Source organism: Dasypus novemcinctus, chromosome 3 (genome assembly GCF_030445035.2).
Source record: "Dasypus novemcinctus isolate mDasNov1 chromosome 3, mDasNov1.1.hap2, whole genome shotgun sequence".
NCBI classification, from domain to species: domain Eukaryota; kingdom Metazoa; phylum Chordata; class Mammalia; order Cingulata; family Dasypodidae; genus Dasypus; species Dasypus novemcinctus.
In genome coordinates this window covers 179,522,739-179,543,235 of record NC_080675.1, presented here as the reverse complement: position 1 = coordinate 179,543,235, position 20,497 = coordinate 179,522,739, and the positions used below count along the sequence as shown (strand labels likewise).

At 38.9% G+C, this 20,497-nt stretch overlaps 1 protein-coding gene across 2 annotated transcripts in view; it reads left to right on the top strand.

Moving 5' to 3' along the window:
- Positions 1-20,497, top strand: part of GABRG3 (gamma-aminobutyric acid type A receptor subunit gamma3) — a 672,352-nt gene that overhangs the window by 383,451 nt on the left and 268,404 nt on the right. The gene's annotated exons all lie outside the window — the stretch shown is intronic.

Genomic DNA, 20,497 nt, shown 5'->3' with positions numbered 1-20,497 from the left:
CGTGGGGGCTATTTCCAGGTTTATTATCATCTGAAGCAAGGTGATTTGTCTTCTAATAGAAAGATCAGGTTTTTTTTCTTTAAATATGGTTGTCTCTTGGAGCAATTGCAGGCATAAGTTTTCCACAAAGTTTTATCTTCCAATATTTTATGCATAATCGATATCAGAACTAACAAGTATTCACTTACAAATTCTTAAAGGTAACATCGTAATGGTAAGTACAAGAATGCATATAAAAAGAAATATCAAATATCAAATTCATCTGACTACTTATAAAGTAAAGATAAGTTTTTAAGAAAAGATCAAAATGGAAATATATCAGTTGAAGTTATGATGGCTCATTTTAAATGTATTAATCACAACTACTTAGGTATGACTCCTAAGAACTCAAATACCTTGTTTGATGTTCTCTAAAATTGCCTTTGGAACATGCCAAATACACCTGATGACACTTCATACATTTTTGTGACTTTCTTTATGGAAATTATAGTGAGAAGACAAATATGAAATTTAAATGACAATTTAATTTTAGATTTAGAAAAATACAAAATTGAAAGCAAAATTTCACTCATCTCCTTGGGTGGGTAAAAATACTCTTATTTAGAGATTAGTTAATTAGTTGCATCCAAACTTTAAATAATACATCCCAATAAACTATTGTATTCATTCCAATAATATAAATATCCAATGCCTAGCAAGTGGATGACTAATTTCTAAGAATGTCTGGTAAACTTGCCTATACATTCATTTAGATCTGCTGTTATCTCTTTTTTTCAGTTATTTCCGAGGTTATGGAACTATTAAAATTGTTTAGTTCATTGTGTGCATTTGGTCTTGTATGTATATATTTTTTTCTTGGTAACTTTTCCACTTCCATGTTTATAGTCTTTTCAGTGGGACCTGTTTGGCTTTGTCCACACTTCCAGTGGTTTAATGTGCCATTAACTAATTCATTAAATTTTTAATTTCAATGGTTTTCATTATTAGACATTCTATTTTTGTACATTTTTTTCCTAATTCCCATGCAATTTTGAAAGCCTTTTATTTATTCATCAAATATTCAACATCATCTTCTATTTATTTACATTTCCTGAAATTTTATACCTTTTGGAAACAATTGCAAATTTTGTTGCTTCTCTTTCCTCTGTATTGGGATAATTTGTTTCCTTCTCTGTTTAGTTATTTTTTCATTATTTTGAGTTCAGATTTTCTGGACCGTTTTCTGTGGGATTTTGTTGGAGGCTTGAATTAAAGTCGATTCTTTTTCTGGATGAGATGGTTCTCTTTTACCTGCATACCTTTAGAATGAAAAACAAAACAAATCTCCTTCCGATTCAGCGGAAGGAAGACAGAACGTGAGGCCGTGGGGAAACCATTCTTCCAGGAGACTCTCTTAAAGAGGTCCGCCTGCGCTGCCTGTGTCTGCATCACTTTAAATTAAAGTTGAAGCTGGTACCTGGGGCCGCGCAGAGAATGGGACTCTACAGACCACAGGGCTTTGCGCGTTTAGTCTTGACGTTATAAATCCTTTGGATGGACTCCTTCCACTTTTCCATTCTTTCCAAAGTGAAAGCTAGATGGGGAATCTTTTTAGGGAGATTTCCCCCCCAAGTTCCCCCCAAGTCCACTGACAGAGGTTTTCACTCTTCCGGGTTCCAGGCTTTTGAGGGGTCTCAGACCATCCTGCGCAGACAAGGCGCTGCTCCTCCCCTGCCCCTTCCTGGTGTGGCCCCCTGGGCCCCCTCCGGGCACCCTCAAGACCCGCACCTGCTCCAGGGCAGGCGTGCTCGCTGGAACGCTTCTTTCTTTTTCCGCTTCCTCTCCTTACTCTGTTGTGCTTTAAGATGTGTGTTTATAGTTTACAAGGTATATATATTATATATCTAATGTATGTTTTTATTTTTAGCTGTTTACTTCTTGGCAGGGATTTTCTGCACATGTCACTTGTACTATTGCCAGAAAGAGAAGTGCTAGTATGGATTGGTTTTGAAAGATTTATACAGAAATAACTTAAATTCTTAAAGAGGACTTGCACATACATACCATTATGTGAAAAACCACCCTGAAACTGTAACTGTCTTTTAATGCATTTCTGGAATTAGTTGAAAATTAGCTCCAAGTGCTAGGAAGAAGCCTGAAACAGTAAGAAAAATGGCTTGTGAGAACCAACCACATTTACGTCCATTTCTGTCAGAGTTCATCTTTGCCAAGCCACTCATTTCCTAAGCACATTTCAGCTTATAGTGGAAATATTAATTTTAGCCTCACTGTGTGTCAGCTGCTGGTATAGTGTAATGCACAGGACCCTTGAGTCCAGGGGTTCTTAACAGGGGTCGGTGAACTTGAATTTAAATTCAAAAAAACATTATTCTCGTGGGGATATTTTGGTACAGGTGTGACATATTTATTAAATAATACACAGTATAGCGTGGAATTAGTAAGGAGTCCATGGTTTTCACCTGACTGGCAAAGGGGTCTGTGGTACAAAAATGATTAAGAAGCCCTGCAGGGTAGTCTGTCAGATAATACATATCACATAATATTAAAAATGATTGATTAAGAAATAGGTATGTACAAGAGAGGGAACCTTTCCAGGTAGATTTCCAGGAGGAGTCAGTACTGAAATGAGCCTGCAAAGATCCAAGTCATCTGGTGAAAGAATCTGCAAAAATACATCCCAGAAAAAAACCAAGAGTGTGTGAAAGCACCCAGGGGAAGCCAGCAAGGAGGGGTGATCTGGGGAAACGACCGCTGGCCGTGGGAGGTAGTCACAAGCGGGTGGTGGACAACAGGCGGTGGACAGTCTTACATTCCATGCCGGAAGGTTGCACTTTTAACATTCGGGCAAGTGGAGGCCAATAAGGCCGAGAGTCGCGTAATAGTATAGTGAAATTTTACTTTGGCAGCAATATGGAAAATAGATTTAATAGGAGCAAAACTGAAGGATGGGAAACTAGAGCTGTATTAAAGTATTAAGTGATAAGGTTTCACAGAGCCATTTTATCAACTAAAACTAACTTGGAATCCCAAAAATAACAAAGGCAAAATAAAACTGTGCCCAAAGTATAAATTTATTGCACCAATTCGTATGTGTGATATTAACCCTTGTGTATAGGATTCACTTTTTAAAAGTGAGATTAATAATACTGTTTTAATAAAAATATGCAGAGGTAATTTATAGTGTGGAGAAAAGTCTGATCTTTATCAGTTTAGTATCCAACTTATTTCTATATTATGGAGGTATAATAAAATCTTCATCGTAAATATAGATAAGTGATTGAAAATGAAGTATGTTCTTGTTTGGAAATAATCCTATTTTCACTTAAATTCAGCCAGATGCTTTCATTTTTTTTTCAACTTAAAATGTAACTATAACAAAATGTAATAGCTGTTTGTATTTTCTATCATATAAATAAATATTAGGAAAGCTGCACAAAATGTATGCTAAGATCTAAAGTCATCATCAGAATGATTGTAACATCGTTTACTTATTAGATATCTTGATGGGAAGAGAGAATGGTCCAAGTAAATGAATCATATCTGAAAATAGTCTTCATGCAATGCATTTTGCTACTGAACACCTTAACATAAATGCTTCTGTGTGGGGAGGCTGGGTCTAGCTTCTGAAGTGACACAAGCAGCACTTCTCAAACAATGCCAAATAGATTATATTTTCAAATATATGCACAAATAAAAGGTGTTAACATTTGATATATAGCAGATTTGGGTAACGGTATTGATTTTTGCTATTTTTTTAATAATTGAGATTTTTGAAATAAAGTTTTAATCATTTAGAAAGTTTCCCCACAACACTTTCTGATCACATTTTTAAATTCCTCAAATACTGTAAGAAAGGTCTTTACATGAATTAAAATTTACTACTTATTATTAGTTATTTTTTTAATAAAATAAAAATATTTACATGGATAAATTAAAGGCAATTTTGATATAACACTCTTGGGCAAGAGAATTTGGTGTCCATAACTTTAAATTATAGTCATACACCTGGTGTACCTTCAGAGCTTGAATCATAATGAAGGTTCAGTTGATAACATTGATTATTAGTTTTCAATTGCTCCTGTAACCGACTACTACAAGCGAGTGGCTTAAAACCACACGCATTTGTTGTCTCATGGGCCTCGCTGGGCTAAAACCAATATGCTTGCTGGACGGTGACCCTTCCTGAAGATTCTAGGGAAGGATCCCTTGCCTTTCCTTTTCTCACCTTCTAGAGGCTGCACACACTTCCTACATCCTCAAAGCCAGGAACATGGCTGCTCTCTGATCCTCCTTTCATTGTCACATTTCTCCCTGACCACAGCCAGAAAAGGTTCTCTGTGTTTTAAGGACTCTTGTGATCACATGGGGCCTACTGGGATAGTCTGGGCTAATGTCTGCATCTCAAGGTCCATGTCCTCAACCACATTGGCAAGGTCCTCTTTGCCATTTGAGATGTGATAGGTTGAATTATGCACCCCAACGAAAAGTATGTTCTTCATCTGCATTCCTATGGGTGTTGACCCATTTGTCTGTAAGACTCCTTGAAGAGTATTGTCAGGTAGAGTGTGGGCTCATTTATGAATAGGAATTTCCAAAATCCTATTTAGATGTTGCAGAACTGAGTGAGGGCAGGTCTAAATCCATATTACTGAAGGTCTTATAAAGAGGAGCCAGATGCCTGACACCAAAAGATGGAAAAAAACACACAGGAGAAAACCAAGGATATCGCTGTGTTTGGAGAACAGCCATCACCAGAATGCCACCAATCCCGGGAGAAAGTATGGTCTTGCTCACATCTTGACTTGGGACTCCTGGCTTCTATAACTGAGCCAATAAATTCCTTTTGCTTAAGCCAGCCCACTGTGTGCTATTTGTCATAGCAGCTTGTCAAAGTAAGACATAAGATAAATATTCACAGGTTCTGGGGGTTAGATCAGGGACATCTTTGAGACACCTCTACTCCGTCGACCATAGTTACTGAGCAGTCAGAAGCAATGAAAAGAAAAATGTATTTATCTTGCTGCTTTAGCTGTTCATCTCCAAAATTATTTGAAAAATATTTCGTATTCTTATTGGGTCGCTATTAGTTAAATATCAGAATTATGAAACACATGTTCCTTTTTGACTGCTGATTGATTTATATATGATAATGAACTTTATTGTATTTAAGATTTCACCTCCATAAGTAGAAAAATTTGGAAAGATTAATGTGTTCAATTTGTTATAGTTTTAGTATGTACCCTTAAATTCCATATACATAGATGTTATCATCTATTTCTCAGTCAAGTACAAAATCAATGACAAAACCTTAGGAATGCCAGTGATGCAACTTGATGTTGCTTGTATATTTCAAAATAGGAATTACACAAACACACACACATGCATGCACACAGGCACACTACCTGTAAACTGAAATAAATGTTTGATGGACCTTGAAGTAATAATTTTGTGTTGCTTAGTTTGAGACATAGAAAATTATATTCACACACTAAACATTCATTGGTAATTAAATAATAACCTAAAGTAAAATCCCAAAGCTGCAACACCATCATTTAACTAATCTACCAGCCATAAAACAAATTAGCATACCAATGTCACCTGCTTAGTTTGCAATATGCTGTTCTGAGACACGGGTTACACCCATTCTGGCACTGGTGATGTTGACATACTTTGTACCAAGACATTAAAATGTAGTATTATGAGAGGTGTGTAACATAGTTGATTATCCTAAAACAAAAAATGGTAACTGATTTAGAATTTAATATTTTCCATATAAAATGTAGCTTCTTCTGATTTACTTTTATTCTGTTGCTTACACTTTAAAACAATACATTTTACAAGTCTCACTTCAGACTTGTACTCCAGATGAGATGGCAGAAAATCACCTCTTCCCTGGAATTACAACTAAATCAAATGGAGTCAAAAGGAAAACATGAAGGAGTCTGAAAACTGGAAAGGAGATGATGGACTAGCTAAAGACCATAGAACTTAAAGAAAAACAGTGGGTGGCCTTGGTTTTTCTTTTCATCTTTTGTATGTTCTAACCTAAGACTCAAGAATTAAATGAACCCCAAGTTAGGTGAAGCCAAGGAAAACCATGCCAAAACATGTCATAATTAAACTTCTGAAAAATATAAATTAGTTACACAAAAACACCAGTATTAACAACAGCAGATTGCTCATCAAAACCCTGAAGGCAAGAAAAAGCAGCACAACATTTTCTAAGTGCTTACTGTAAAACCTGGCACCTATAAATTCTGTAGCAAGCGGAGATATCTTTAAGAATCAAAGAGAAGATAAAACATTCTCAGATGAAAGAAAACAAAGACAATGTGTCACCAACAAATCCATTTTCAAACAATGGTTAAAGGAAGCTTTCCAAACTGAAAGGAAATAATAACGAAGAAAGATTAGAGTTTAGGAAAGAAAAAATGAATTAAGCAGGTAAAAATAGGGATACATAAAATAGGGTATCTTTCTTCTCATAAATCTTTAAAACTATAATTTATTATTAAATTAAAAATTATAATACCATCTGATATGGTGCTCAATGTAAGTAGAAGAAATACCTAAAGAAAATTATATTTAATAAGTGGGGAAGATAAAGGACCTCCATGGAAGTAAGATTTCAATATTTCACTTGAAGTGATAAAATGTTGATACTAGTACATGGTGCTAAATTATTTATGTGTATTGCCACAAGTAAAGCAATCATTAAGAAAGAAATATACAAAGAATATAGTAAAAAACACTCTAAAAATGTCAAAATAGAATCCTAGAAAACATTATTGTAACCAACAAGAAGGCAAGTGAAGAAGAGAATAAGAAAAAGCAAGAACAAATAAAAAATAAATAAAATGGCAGATGTAAGCCTTAAGATATTAATAATTGTTTTAGATGTAAATGATCTAAATATACCAATTGAAGGAGATTGGCAAAGTAAATGAAAAACAGAATGCATGACATATTGTTTACAAGAAACTCACTACAAACATAATTACATAGATGGTTGGAAGTAAAAAGATGGAAAAAGTTATTTCATGCAAACATTAATTATAAAAAACCAGAGTGGATATATTAATTGATAAAATAGACTTCAAAGCAAATATAAATTGTCAGAAATAAAGAGAGGCATTAATGTAATGATAAACATATCAATTCAATAAGAGGACAATTATCTTAAATATACATACAACAAACAAAAAAATATGCAGAATATAGCTAGAAGGAGAAATAGACAAATATACAACTGTATTTTGGACTTCAACACCCCATTCTCAGCAACTGAAGCAACTACTAGGCTGATAATCACAAAAGATATAGAAGAACTAAACAACATCATTAGCCAATAAGATTGATTGGCATTTATAGAGCATTCTAACCAACAACTGCAGAATACACATTATTTCCAAGAACCCATATTCATCAAGAGAGACCATATCCAGTGTCATAAACAAACCTCAAAAAATTTTAAATAGCTTAAATCATACAGAATATGCTTTCTGGATAGTGGAGACAAACAAGAAAGCAATAACAGCAATAAAATAGGAAATCTTCAAACACTTGGAAATTTAAAATCACACTGCTTGTATAATCCATGGGTTAAAGAGAGAGCCTCAAAGGAAATTTCTAAAAATGAGAATGAAACTAAAAATAAAAAATAAAAAATGTATAGGATGTAGCTAAAGAAGTGTTGAGAAGGAAGTTCTGATTCATAAATGCTTGATTTAGTAAAGAGGAAATCTCTCAGATCAATAATTTATGTTCCTTACCATAGTAGAAAAGTAAGAACAAAGTTACTACAAAATAAGCAGAAGGAAAGGAGATTAACAAAAAGAGATATAGATGTAATGAGTAAAATTGAAAATTAGGAAAACCAATAAAGAAAATCAGTGTTGTACACTGAACCATAAATGTACACTGAATGATAGTTAGTGGTAATAGTCTGATCCTGGGCTTTCATAATTTGTAATAAATGTTACACAGCAATGTGAGATTTTGTTGGAGGGATGATGTACAGGAGTTCTGCACATTATGCATGATTTGTAAGCTCACAACTTCACTAATAAATAAATGAAAAAAAAAGATATGGCTTCCTGATATTATAGCTTTAGTAATCAAGATAGTGTGGTACTGGCATAATAATAGACATAGATAAATGGAGTAGAATGGAAAATCTAGAAACAAACCATACCTTTGGGATCAATTTATTTTCAACAAGTGTGTTGAGACCATTCAACGGGTTCTTTTCAACAAATGGTGCTGGAACAACTGAAAATCCAAATGTGAAAGAATGCAGTTGTACTCTTACCTCATACCATATAAAAATTATATCAAGGTGGGTAAAAGACCCATGTCTAAAAAGCTAAAACTATAAAACTCTTTAAAGGAAACATAAATGTAAATCTTAGTGACCTTCAGTTAGACAATGGTTTCTTAGATAAGATACCAAAACCACAAGCAACCAAAAATTTAGATAACTTGGACTTCATCAAAATGAAGATGGTATCTTTTGTGCTTCAAAGTACACCATCAAAGCAGTGAAAAGACAAGCCACAAAATGGCAGAGAATATTTCAAAATCATATATCTGATAAGGATAGTATAGTATCTAGTATCCATTTTATACAAAGAACATTTGCAATTCAACCATGAAAAAATACATAACCAATTGAAAATGGGCAACATATTTGAATATATATTTCACCAAAGAATATATAGAAGTAGATAATAAAACTATGAAAAGATATTTAACATCATTAGTCATCAACTGACCTGTGAGGATGGCTGCAATTAAAGAGACAGAATAACAAGTGTGGTCTAAGATGTGAAGAAATTGGAAAATTCCTGCATTGCTGGTGGGAATATAAAATGGTGCAGCCATTTTTTTGGAATTTCCTTGAAAATTTAAACATGGAGTCATCATTTGACCCAGAAATTCTTCTCCTACTTATATACCCAAAAGAATTGAAAACATGCCAAAATTTGTCCATGAATTTTCCTAGCAGCATAATTCATAATAGTCAAAAAGGAGAAGCAATCCAAATGTACATCACTGTTGAATAACTAAAGTGTCATCCATACAAAGAAATACCAATCAGCTGTAAATAAATGGCAAAGAGGAGACAAATCTCCAGTGCAGCAGAATTCGAGGTAATTTATATAGCTACTCCCCCTGAAGGAGGTGGAGCATAACTCCCCATTCCATAAGTTTGAGGGGCACATGGTGTTCCTTCCTTCCTTCCCAAGTGTTCACAATGGAAATGGGATAAAAGGATAACTTTACAGTGAAAAATCCTGACATATATAGCTCCATGAGGTGGTCAAGGTCAACTTTCCAGCAGTGTTCTTTCCAGCAGTGGTGTCATGCCCTTTTCTTCTGTGGACTTCCTCTGTAACACTCACAACTCCAGTCCAATCATGGGAAGAACATCAAACAAATTACACTTGAAGGCTGTTCTGCAAAATACCTGACTAGTGCTCTTCAAAACTGGAAAAGTCCACAAAAACAAGGAAACTCTGTAAAACTGTCATAGCCGAGAGGAACATAAGGAGGCACAACCACTAAATGTAATGTTGTATCCTGGATAGGATGCGGAAACAGGAAAAAAAAATTAAGGAAAACTAAGGCAATAATTAGTGAGATATGGAATTTCAATTTTTTCAATTAATCTTTTCAATTGTGGTATAAATTTAAATCTGTTCTAAATATATATATATATTTTTAAAAGATACAAATATGAGTAATGGCTGGCATTTTGGGTTCCATTTCAGATACAGGATTGGACCAAGTTGCTGATGAATAATTATATCTAGGGCTTAAATGAAATAGCCATATGAATAAAGCCAGATCAATAAGTCCTTGACTATTCATTAATTTTGGGGCAGTTAACTCCTGATTTATGTGAAACTTTCTGAAGTCTCTGAGCCAGAACATCTAGCTTAGAGATCTTCCCGCTGGATCATTTTGTCCAGTGGTTCTTATATATTTTTGGCCCACATGCCACTCTGTGAGTCTGAACACAGCTATAATTTCCTCCTCATACACTCAGACATTTTCACATGATAACTTGCATACGTATTCTGGAAGACGCATCTCCTCTGAATGTATCTATCAGCTGCAGGATCTGTAGTACAGAATTTAAGAACTCCTCATCCAGTCAGTTGGTCTCATCATGATGTAGGTAAGGGACTGGACACAGGTGCTGTCTTTGCCCTCGGGTATTGGGGGCAGCATTAGAAATGGAGCCTGCTGACCTCTGGACCGTGCTTCCTCCACTGGACCAAACCAGCTCCGATTGCCTCTGCCTCCAAAAGAAGGCCCTAAATGAGTCCACTGCTCACTGTTTCCACCTGCTGAGTTTTCTAATTCCGGCTCTTGCCTTCTGCAGCCTATTCTCCATGGGTCCTAGAGTTTGTCTTCTAAAATACCCATCTGCCTATGCTAATCGTGCTCGTAAACCATTCAGAAGTTTTATCCTGGAGATTAGCATCAGCCACAGCCTATAAGACCATCTTTTGCGTGGTCCCTTCTCATTTCTTTCAATTCTTCTTGAAAGTGTTGTTCTCTGCTGTTTCTTTTTGGTTTTTTTCTCTTTTTTTTTTTTTTACTCAAAATATAGCTCTTCCCAGCTTTAATCTATATTTTTCTCTTTCTTTTCATTTTATTACTCAAGCTATAGACTGGAAACATTCTCAGTAGTTTATACATAAATTCAAACACAAAAATCTATTATGTATGGATTTTATTCAAACTTTTTATTTCATTCATATTGAAAACTACTTTATGCTCTCATTTTTAATTGCATGATTTAATGATATTCTGTGAAGATATGGGTAAATACCATCAATGTGAGTAGAATATAGTTTAAATGGGGGCTGCAACTGTCACAGCTACAAAGCCCTCCTCCACATTTCTCCATGTCACTTGATGGTGGGGGGTAGGTGAAGGCTGAGCCCTTTGTCCAGGAAAGCAGCTCTGGAATTGTGTGGAGGATGAGAGAAGGATAATAACAATCGTGCTCCACCTTCTGCAGTTTTATGAGGCATTTATTTCCCTGAAGGAAGGAAGGAGTACTAACCTCTGTTTTGCCAGGAATTTGGTTATCCCCTCAATGGCAGTTAATTCACTGTACCAAAGCCGTCAGCAAACCAACCCCTCAACGTTCTGTGAACTCCCAACTTCTCATGCTCTGCTTCCTTCTGATCCTGACTTCTACTACCTCTTTCCAATCTCATTCAATACCTGTAACCTTTGCACTGTCGTTTTATGAAGGAAATCTCTCTATGTGATTGCTTTCTAATCTTGGTTTATGGATTGTCTGTAAATTGCTATTATGAAAGCAAGCCAAAAAGATATTTTAAGGTCCACAGAAATGTACCCTCCATGTTTCTTGGGGATTGAATCATGTGCTCCCACAAAACACCTCTTCTCATCTTAATCCATATTCTTGGGGGTGTGAACCCATTTGTAAAGAGGACCTGTTGAAGAGATTATTATTAATTAAGATGTGGCCAAATTGAATAAAGGTGGGTCTTAATTTGTGTTAATGGAAGCATTCTAAAGAGAAGCCAGAAGTCAGAAAGAGCCACAGACGACCAAGGACTTTGCCATATGACAGAGGATGGCCATCTCCAGCACATGGAAGACTTTGGAGAAGGCACAGTATCGCCAACATCTTGACGTTGAACATCTAGCCTTCAAAATTATGAGACAATACATTTTTGTTGTTTGAAGCAACTTATTGTGAAGTATTTGTCTTAGCAGTTCTGGCATACTAGAACAATGTTATTTCCCCCCAGTCTAGTGTAAAATAACAGAAAGTTATCTGTCTCGTTTTCCTTATCTAGTGCTCACCCTAACTACTGGAACCTTTTACTTTGTAGATATGCTAATACTTAGGCTTACCCCTTCTTAACTCTGGGTTATTTTCTACTACACCATGGAGTAGGCATTGCAATTTCAAATGACCTATACAATCATTTAGGAAATTTGGACGAATGACTATGGCTAGCATATGCATTTCATCTTTCTCTAAGTATTCAGGAAGAAGGATGACTACATGCTAGACAGTAGTAAATGGCAGTCAAAATTTAACATCAGGGGAGTGAATGTGGCAAGCAGTTGAGCACCTACTTCCCACATGAGAGGTCCTAGGTTCAGAACCCCCTTGCCTCCTAAAAAAATAAGCAAACAAACAAAAAACCAACTCAGGGGAGCCCATGTGGCTCAGTGGTTGAGCACCTTGCTTCTCATATATGAGGTCTGGGATTCAATCCCTGGCCCCTGGTACCTAAAAAAAAAACAAGAGCAAAAATTTAACATCAGGCTCTAGGAAGCAACCTGCCAAGCACAGTTGTCAGTTGCTCATCAAGGCTGATTAAATCCTGCCTTGGTGGAACACAGGAAAAGTTTTGCCAGATATTTTTGTATAAAATCGCCTAGTACTTTTAAAGTTCACAACAAATTTATATATATATATATATATATATATATATATATATATATATATATATATATATAATTTAAACACTTTGAAGATTTAGACTGCTGGACAAATATTAGGTTGGTGCAAAAGGAATTGTGGTTTCGGACCATGAATTTTAAATCATTATAACTAGGCTCAAACACATCTTTATTAATCAAAATCCTATTTTTGCCAATGAGAAATGTTTGTTTATTTCAGTAGCATAAAAATCTGTGTTTACGGATTTGATAAACTCTTGGAAAGCATTTTCTGTAGCCTGCTGGTTGTGGAAGTATTTTCCCTGCAAAAAGTTGTCGAGATGCTTGAAGAAGTGGTAGTTGGTTTGCGAGAGGTCTAGGTGAATATGGTGGAAGAGGCAAAACTTTGTAGCCCAATTCATTTGAAGCACTGGTTGTGTGACATGCAGTTGGGTGTTGTCATGGAGAAGAATTGGGCCCTTTCTGTTGACCAGTGCTGGCAGCAGGCATTTGAATTTTTGGTGCATCTCATCTATTTGCTGAGCATCCTTCTCAGATGTAATGGTTTTGCCAGGATTCAGAAAGCTCTAGTGGATCAGACTGGCAGCAGACTACCAAACAGTGACCTTTTTTTGGTGCAAGTTTGCTTTTGGGAAGTGCTTTGGAGCTTCTTCTCGGTCCAATCACTGAGCTGGTGATTGCCGGTTGTCATATAAATTCCACTTTTCATCACACATCACATTCTGATCTAGAAATGGTTCATTGTTGGTGCGTAGAATAAGAGAAAATGACACTTGAAAACGTGTCATTTTGTCATTTTGATTTTTTTGATTTTCGGTCAGCTTATAAGGCACCCACTTATCGAGCTTTTTCACCTTTCTAATTTGCTTCAAATGCTGAACGACCATAGAATGGTTGACCTTGAGTTCTTCAGCAACTTCTCATGTAGTTTAAGAGGATCAGCTTCAATGATTGCTCTCAATTGGTCGTTATCAACTTCCGATGGCCAGCCACTGCTCCTCATCTTCAAGGCTCTCGTCTCCTTTGCAAAACTTTTTGAACCACCACTGCACTGTACTTTCCTTAGCAGTTCCTGGCCAAATGTGTTGTTGATGTTGTGAGTTGTCTCTGCTGCTTTACGATCCATTTTGAACTCAAATAAGAAAACTGCTCGAATTTGCTTTTCGTCTAACATCATTTCCATAGTCTAAAATAAATATAAAATAAATAGCAAGTAATAAGTCATTAGCAAAAAAAGCATAGTTAGAAATGCACATTAAATGATGTATAACATAATCACATTTATTTAAGAATGTATGCCAATATCAAATAGCAAATTTCAACAATGCAAAATCACAATTACTTTTGCACCAGCCTAATAAAATACACACATGAAGTGGATTCAGCCCACAGACAGCAGCACAATCTCTAAATTAGTGTTCCACTGCTTTCCTTTTCTTTCAAACTTTGTCTGTTCCTCTTGTTTTCTGAGCAGCATTGTGGTCTCTCCCCTTTTGAAAGTCTTCGATTTCAGTTTAATTCTTCTTGTTCTTCTCTTACTATACCCCTTAGATCATTATAGTCCAGTAGAAATATATTGCAAGTAACAGGTGTAATTTTAAATTTTCTAAGAGTCACATTTATAAAGTTAAAAGAAACAGTTGAAATTAATTTTAATAACATATTTCATTTAACACAATATACACAAAACTTTCATTTCAACATGTAATCAATATAAACAATTTACTGAAATATTTTAATAAAGTAGGATGAGATATTTTCATACAAATTCTTCAACACCCAGTGTGTATTTTTTGTAATAATAAACTTTTTTTTAGAGAGGTTTTAAATTATAGAAAAGTTACATCGAAAGTATAAGGGATTTCCATATAACTGCCCTCTTCCCTCTCACATTTTTCCCTATTAATAACATGATCATTACATTAGTGCGGTACATTTGTTACACTTGATGAACCATTATTGAAACATTGCTACTAAACAAGGTCTATAGTTTACATTATGGTTTATACTTTACGCTGTGGAGTTTTATAGCTTTCAACAAGTATATAATGGCATGTATTCATCATTGCAGTATCAGAACAATTCTAATGCCCTAAAAATGTTGATGTTCCCCTATTCCTTCCTTCCCCTCCCCTTGGAATCTCTGGTAACCACTCTTTTTATATCAGTGTCACAAGTTCTTCCGTTACTATGATAATAATAAGTCTACTTTGTCCCCCCTTATGTTGGTTCATGCCTCAGTCTTGAGGAGTTGGGTATGATGTCTGCTCTGACCACTTCAGATTGAGAGGGAGCTCAGATATTATGGGGTGGATTGAAGGAAGTGTCTTGCTGGGAATTGTAGATACTTTGTTTTTTCGGGAATGGGACTTGTACATCATCATAATTTTGTTAGTTGTCCTGGGAGAGTCCAAAAAAACTAGAGAGTAGGTGTTGGCCACAACTCTGCTGGAATTCAGGGCTCAATGGGCATATGACCAGTCCAGAGATTTAAGTCTCTGGGGCATATATTTAACAGGCATGGTGATAATTATAAGGTCACAAAAAATGGGTAGGAAAATCATGAGTAGGGAAATTACAAATGATTCTCTGTTATATTGGGGAAATGGATTATCATATATTATAAAATAAGGTGCACTGGCAGGGTGCTGATTTCATGGGGCCATGTACCTTGCATCTAGTGTCTGTATGTCCCCAGAACCCTCAGGAGCACTTTTGTTTGAGGCACTGTTTTCTGTGGCAGTCAGCGAGATCTGCCTGAGACCTGTATACATGTAACCTCTGAAATGATCTCCCGACTCACTTTGAAATTTCTTAGCCATAAAAAAATCCTTTTGTGTTTATCTCCCCCTTTTGGTCAAGGTCTTTGTCCAAATGCATCACTGGTTGGAGCTTTGTAGTCATCGCTCGTGCCAGGGAGATTCACTGCAGCTCCCCTTCCCCCACACACACCAAGGAGTCATGTCCCACATCAGGGGAAAGGTAGTGAGTTTATTCACAGAGTTTGAACTTAGAGAGCAGCCACATTTGAGTAACAAGGACATTTTCAGGAGGAAACTCTTAGGCATTAATTATTGTTAGTTAAATTCCAATTTTACAAGAATAAAGTTCATAAGTATAAGCATTAATATTGAAGGCTTGGCATATTGGCCTATATACTCCAGGGATTTTTGCCACTCTTGTTGAGAAAGCAGCAGAACCACCCAGAATGGGAATTTGGTCTTTTGTTGGTTGCTGTGTAGGTCTCCACCTGCTGAGATAACACACCTATGACAACACAAACACATTCTTATCCCATAGAGGCATGCCCAGTGCACCCCTCTCCACATATCCCTACCCCCCCCAACACCCTGCAGTGGTGATGCTCCCTGCTCTATATCCTGAAAGAACACTGCTACAGTTGTACCCTCAACAACAATCCTCAGGCTCCCCAGAATTCACCAAGCTGCACATTCACCTCTCTCAGCCCCCAGCTTCCCACCAGTTGGGATGGCCTAACCCTCTGCTCCCAAACCCTGCTCACACTCACATTCCAGTGCAGTTGGCCATACTCACGTCACTGTACCACCATCCCCTCCATCCAATGTGTGTTTTATACTGATAGCCCATGCCAATTTGAAGAGGCTACCTTTCAAGTTCTCCACAGCCTACCCATAGCTAAGGGCCAATGTCTTGTTGGACAGTATCATCTTAGATACTTCTAGAAATCTTTAAATTAGCTCCTCTTCTCCTTAAAGCTTTTTATTTAATATCAGTAGTGATCTTGATCCCTCCTTTCTCCGCTCTTGCTTCTTGTTTATTTCCAACACTTTTCTTGATACATGTTCTGCATACTTTACTCTCTCATTTCAAGATTTGAAATCTAACTGTATGATTGGCCTTGATTAACTTAAAATATTCTATACAAGTTATGCAAATGTGGATGTATATGTTTATGCTTATATTCTATATCTCATGCACAAAAAAGAAGCCTCATGATTCAAGTAGCTCTGAGTCACCCAATTGCTTTTGCTAAGCTACTGCCTATGCATTTGCCATTATGGACACAAACTAAAGGAGTGGAGAAAAACAGGTCAAGTGCAACAATAAATGAATCTTGCAGTACTCTTTGTGAATACCATGAAAACTGACATATTAAACTCAACAATAACCATTAGATACTAAATTCTACTAGGGATAAGAGAAGCTAGTCACCAGAATTCCATCACTAAGAAATGAAGTTGGGGGTATGTGGGTAGAGTATTAAAAGAGTCTTAAAAGGAATACTCATCATTCATTTCTTATTTTCCTGCTACTTTTGGAAATTCCATCACTAATTCACATAACTGGTCCCTGCCAGTGTTGCTCATGCATCAGGCCGGACCACTGCCCTCGAGGAGGTCCAGACTGAGAAGGAGCTCTGCCTGTGGTCAGGAAACATGAGCAGACCGTCAGCTCCACCTGTTTCCTTTAATGCCAACACTAGAGAATGTTCTTCAGTCAACATGGTTCTCATTGACTGAATTAACCAGGGATGTGGTGGAAAAAGATTTTCTTTCACTCTTCAGTGTTGCCCCAAGCATCCTTTCTGCCTTACTTTTATAAATAGACTTACCATGATGATACCAGAAAACCAAAGGGCAATGGAAAGCCATTTCAGCTGGCCTGCATTCTCCAAATGTGGCAGTTCTGGGACTCTGGGGTTCAATATATCCCTGTGCGTTTGAGCCTATCACTAGGTCGGCTGTGTTCACACCCCTCCATGGGCAGTGTCTTCGAGGAATGTTGAGTTGGAAGAAAGACCCTCAAGGCATTCTGGGAAGATCATGCTCTGGGTTGGGTGCTTAGTGCCTAGAGGGAGGGCACCGTCTGTGTCTGATGGCCTTTTGTCCCCTGGAAGCAGGCAGGACAGACTGTGCAGAATGGGAAGGCAGCATTCTGCCTCATTGCTGTTAGACTCCAGCAGTATCCCATCAGCTGGGCAGAGGTACAAACACACCAGTAAGCATTTATTTTTAGTAGTCTTAATACACCCTTTCTTCCTGTGTGTGCAGCCTGCAGAGTACAGCCAAATGCATTTCCTTTCAAACCCTTGTTGCTATGACCTGGAGAGTCAACTAACTACACCTGACTCGTCCAAATGCTTCATAACTGGCGTGCTGCCTTAAAAGCAGCCAAATCAAATTTGCTGTGTTCCCTAGGCCTGCTGCCTGAGTGCACTAATGAGGCTGGCCTCCTGCCAGCTGGAGCTTCTTGGCAGGTGGGGCTTCCCTCCAATGTCTTTTGCTTTGGCAGGAGAGGAAACCACCAACTCCCTGAAAGTCTGATCTCTCCGTTGGAGGAGTTAATCACCAAACAGCAGATGCTGTGAAAAGCCACAGTAGCCCAACATGCTTGAATGAAACCCTCAGGTGTGAGCTTCCTGTAAGGAAGCCCATCCTCCAAGGAGAGGGACCTTCCCACCCTCCCATCCTCCAAGATATGTGGACAGCAAGGCTCCAAATGCTGGAGCATCTGATGGAATCTGCAGGGTTTGGGAGCAATTGGACGGGGCTATTCAGTATTTACAGTAGACATCATGGGAGATGGATGCTGCCTGGACCTGGGAACGAGAGTCAAGAAAATACCATCTTGTCATGGCAGATGGCTCTGGAGTTCAGTGCCATGTCAGTTGGCCCTGCTTTGGAGTTTGTGTTCCTGAGTGTGATGGAGTTGGACTCAGATGTGACCTTTCTGCACATGCCTCTTCTGTTCCTTTTACTGAACCTGTGATTGGCACTGGGATTGATGTATACCCAGGAGACCTGAATCTCTGGACTGTCTATGTGACAGCCAGACCCTGAGCCTCAGCAGACTTGCAACTCCTACCCTCTGGTTTATTGAACTTACCCCGGCCACCTAACAGGGAGGTGAAGAAGGTCAACCACCACACCAGGGAGCCAAGAGTGCCTAAAACTGCAAGCAGAATTGTGTCCATCATCCATGTGGAATCTAAGCCCCCTCTCAATATAGAGGTGGAATGGACCTAACCATCCCAGATTCCACAGGATAGGGAAGTAGAGTATGGATTAGAGTGGACTTACTGATATGCTACTATGGAACTACTGTGATTAGTAATGGAAGAAATTGTAGCATTGATGTGGAGAAAGTCGCCACAGTAACTGTTGAGGGTAGGGAGAGGGAGGAAGAGATATGATGTGGGGGCATTTTTAGGACTTGGAGTTGTCCTGGGTGGTGCTGCAGGGACAGATGCTGGACATCGTATGTCCTGCCATGGTCGACTGGATAGAGGGGAGAGGGTAAACTATAGTGTAAACCATTATCCATGTAGGGCAGCAGTGCTCCAAAATGTATTCACCAAATGCAATGAATGTGCCACGATGATGAAAGAGGTTGTTGATGTGGGAGGAGTGGGGTGAGAATGTAACATTTAAAAAGAAAACAGAGAGAGAAAAAAAGAAGATACCATCTTGGAACCAGATTTCTCATCAGGAAGCACACCCAGCAGAGCCTTAGAGCCGATGAGGCAAGCTTTTGACATTTTCACCCTCCTCAAGGTGCTTGCCCCTCCCCTGGGGGGCGAGGTCTTCCTGCCACCTGCTCCTGATACTCTTGTTCTCTCTCCTCGGTCTTTGCCTTTCTTTCCATGTAGAAACGTGCACCTTTGGGGGAGGGGCCTAACCAGTCTGGTTAGCTCTGCATGCCTTCTAAGACAGCCGCAATTTCAGCTCTGCAACAGAAAGGACTCCAGCTGCGGCATCTCCTCCTCCATAGCTGCCACACTCACTGTGATGTGAGACCCATCAAAAATGGCAGATCACATTACATATCATCAAGTAGGTTGTTCTGAGAGATGAAGAACCTGACCATGCGGAGATTGGAAAGCAGAACGCGTGGCTTCAACAGCAGGCTCCTTCCTTTCTATTGTGGTCGCCCCATGTGCCCTGAACCTGGATTTCTGGAGGTACCATGCCCCTTTCTCAAACGACCGACAGAGTGTAGACGGGGCTGGGATATGCAGTGGCAGGGCGGGTGGGGGGCGTGCTCTGAACCACAGTGGGCCATCTCCCCGCATCTCTCAGCTTTTCTCAAATGGCAGCAGCCGGCAAGCTCCTCTTCTTGACTTCTGAAGGTCTGCAACAAACAGACAGTTGGGCACTCCTGTCCCCAAGGCTAGACGCCAGTGGTCAAGTGGAGAAGAGGATCGTGTGCACCACTTGCACTGACTGGTTTGGCAATTCTGTTAACACGTGCCCGACCCTGGAGAGCCTGGAAATGAACAAAGTGAAAACGTCAGAAGGGTCTGACGTGAAACAGCCCCCCTGTCACCCTTCTCCTTGTATGCGCTTTGCAAGTTACTGAAACACTCTGGGCTCAGCATTCTCCTCTACAAATCGGGGATAACAACACTCCCCTGGTCCTCACCAGGAAGATTTACATCACATGAGAGAATATAGATGTGATGGGGGCAGCCTGCCCAGCACAGGGAAGAACCATTTGAGGGCAGTGCTGCCGAGACCACCGCTTGGCTGCAGAGGCGGAGGGTTGGGGCATGCTGGTGGAGAGCGCGGGCCAAGGGGTTGGGCTGCCTGGCTTGCACCCCAGCCACCCGCACACGAGCTCAGTACCTTCAGGAAACATGCTCTGCCTCTCAAAACCCCTTAAGACTCTCTTTCCCCGTCTGTAACCTGTAAATGGCAGCAAGTTCTGGACTTTATCCAGGCACACCTGCTACAGATTCTTTGCTGATTTATCCAAGGCTGCGGAATGAGTTGGCTCTGCAGGGCAGAATGCACAGCTGGGCCGATGCATTCTGCACAGGGAAGTCTTCTCTGGCAGAGTAAACAGCCACGTTGTCCCTAGGCCCTTCACCTTCTTGAGGGTCTATGAACCTGGTTCTGATGTTTGCACCAGACATCAGGAAGGCTGCAGCCTCTCTGGGAGGGCCATGGGCCAGTTACTCCCTGCGTGGGGCTCAGGAGCTTGGGGAAGAGTGTGGCACATGTAAAGCACGGGGGCTCATTCTTGCCCCTAATACTTACATAGGTACACA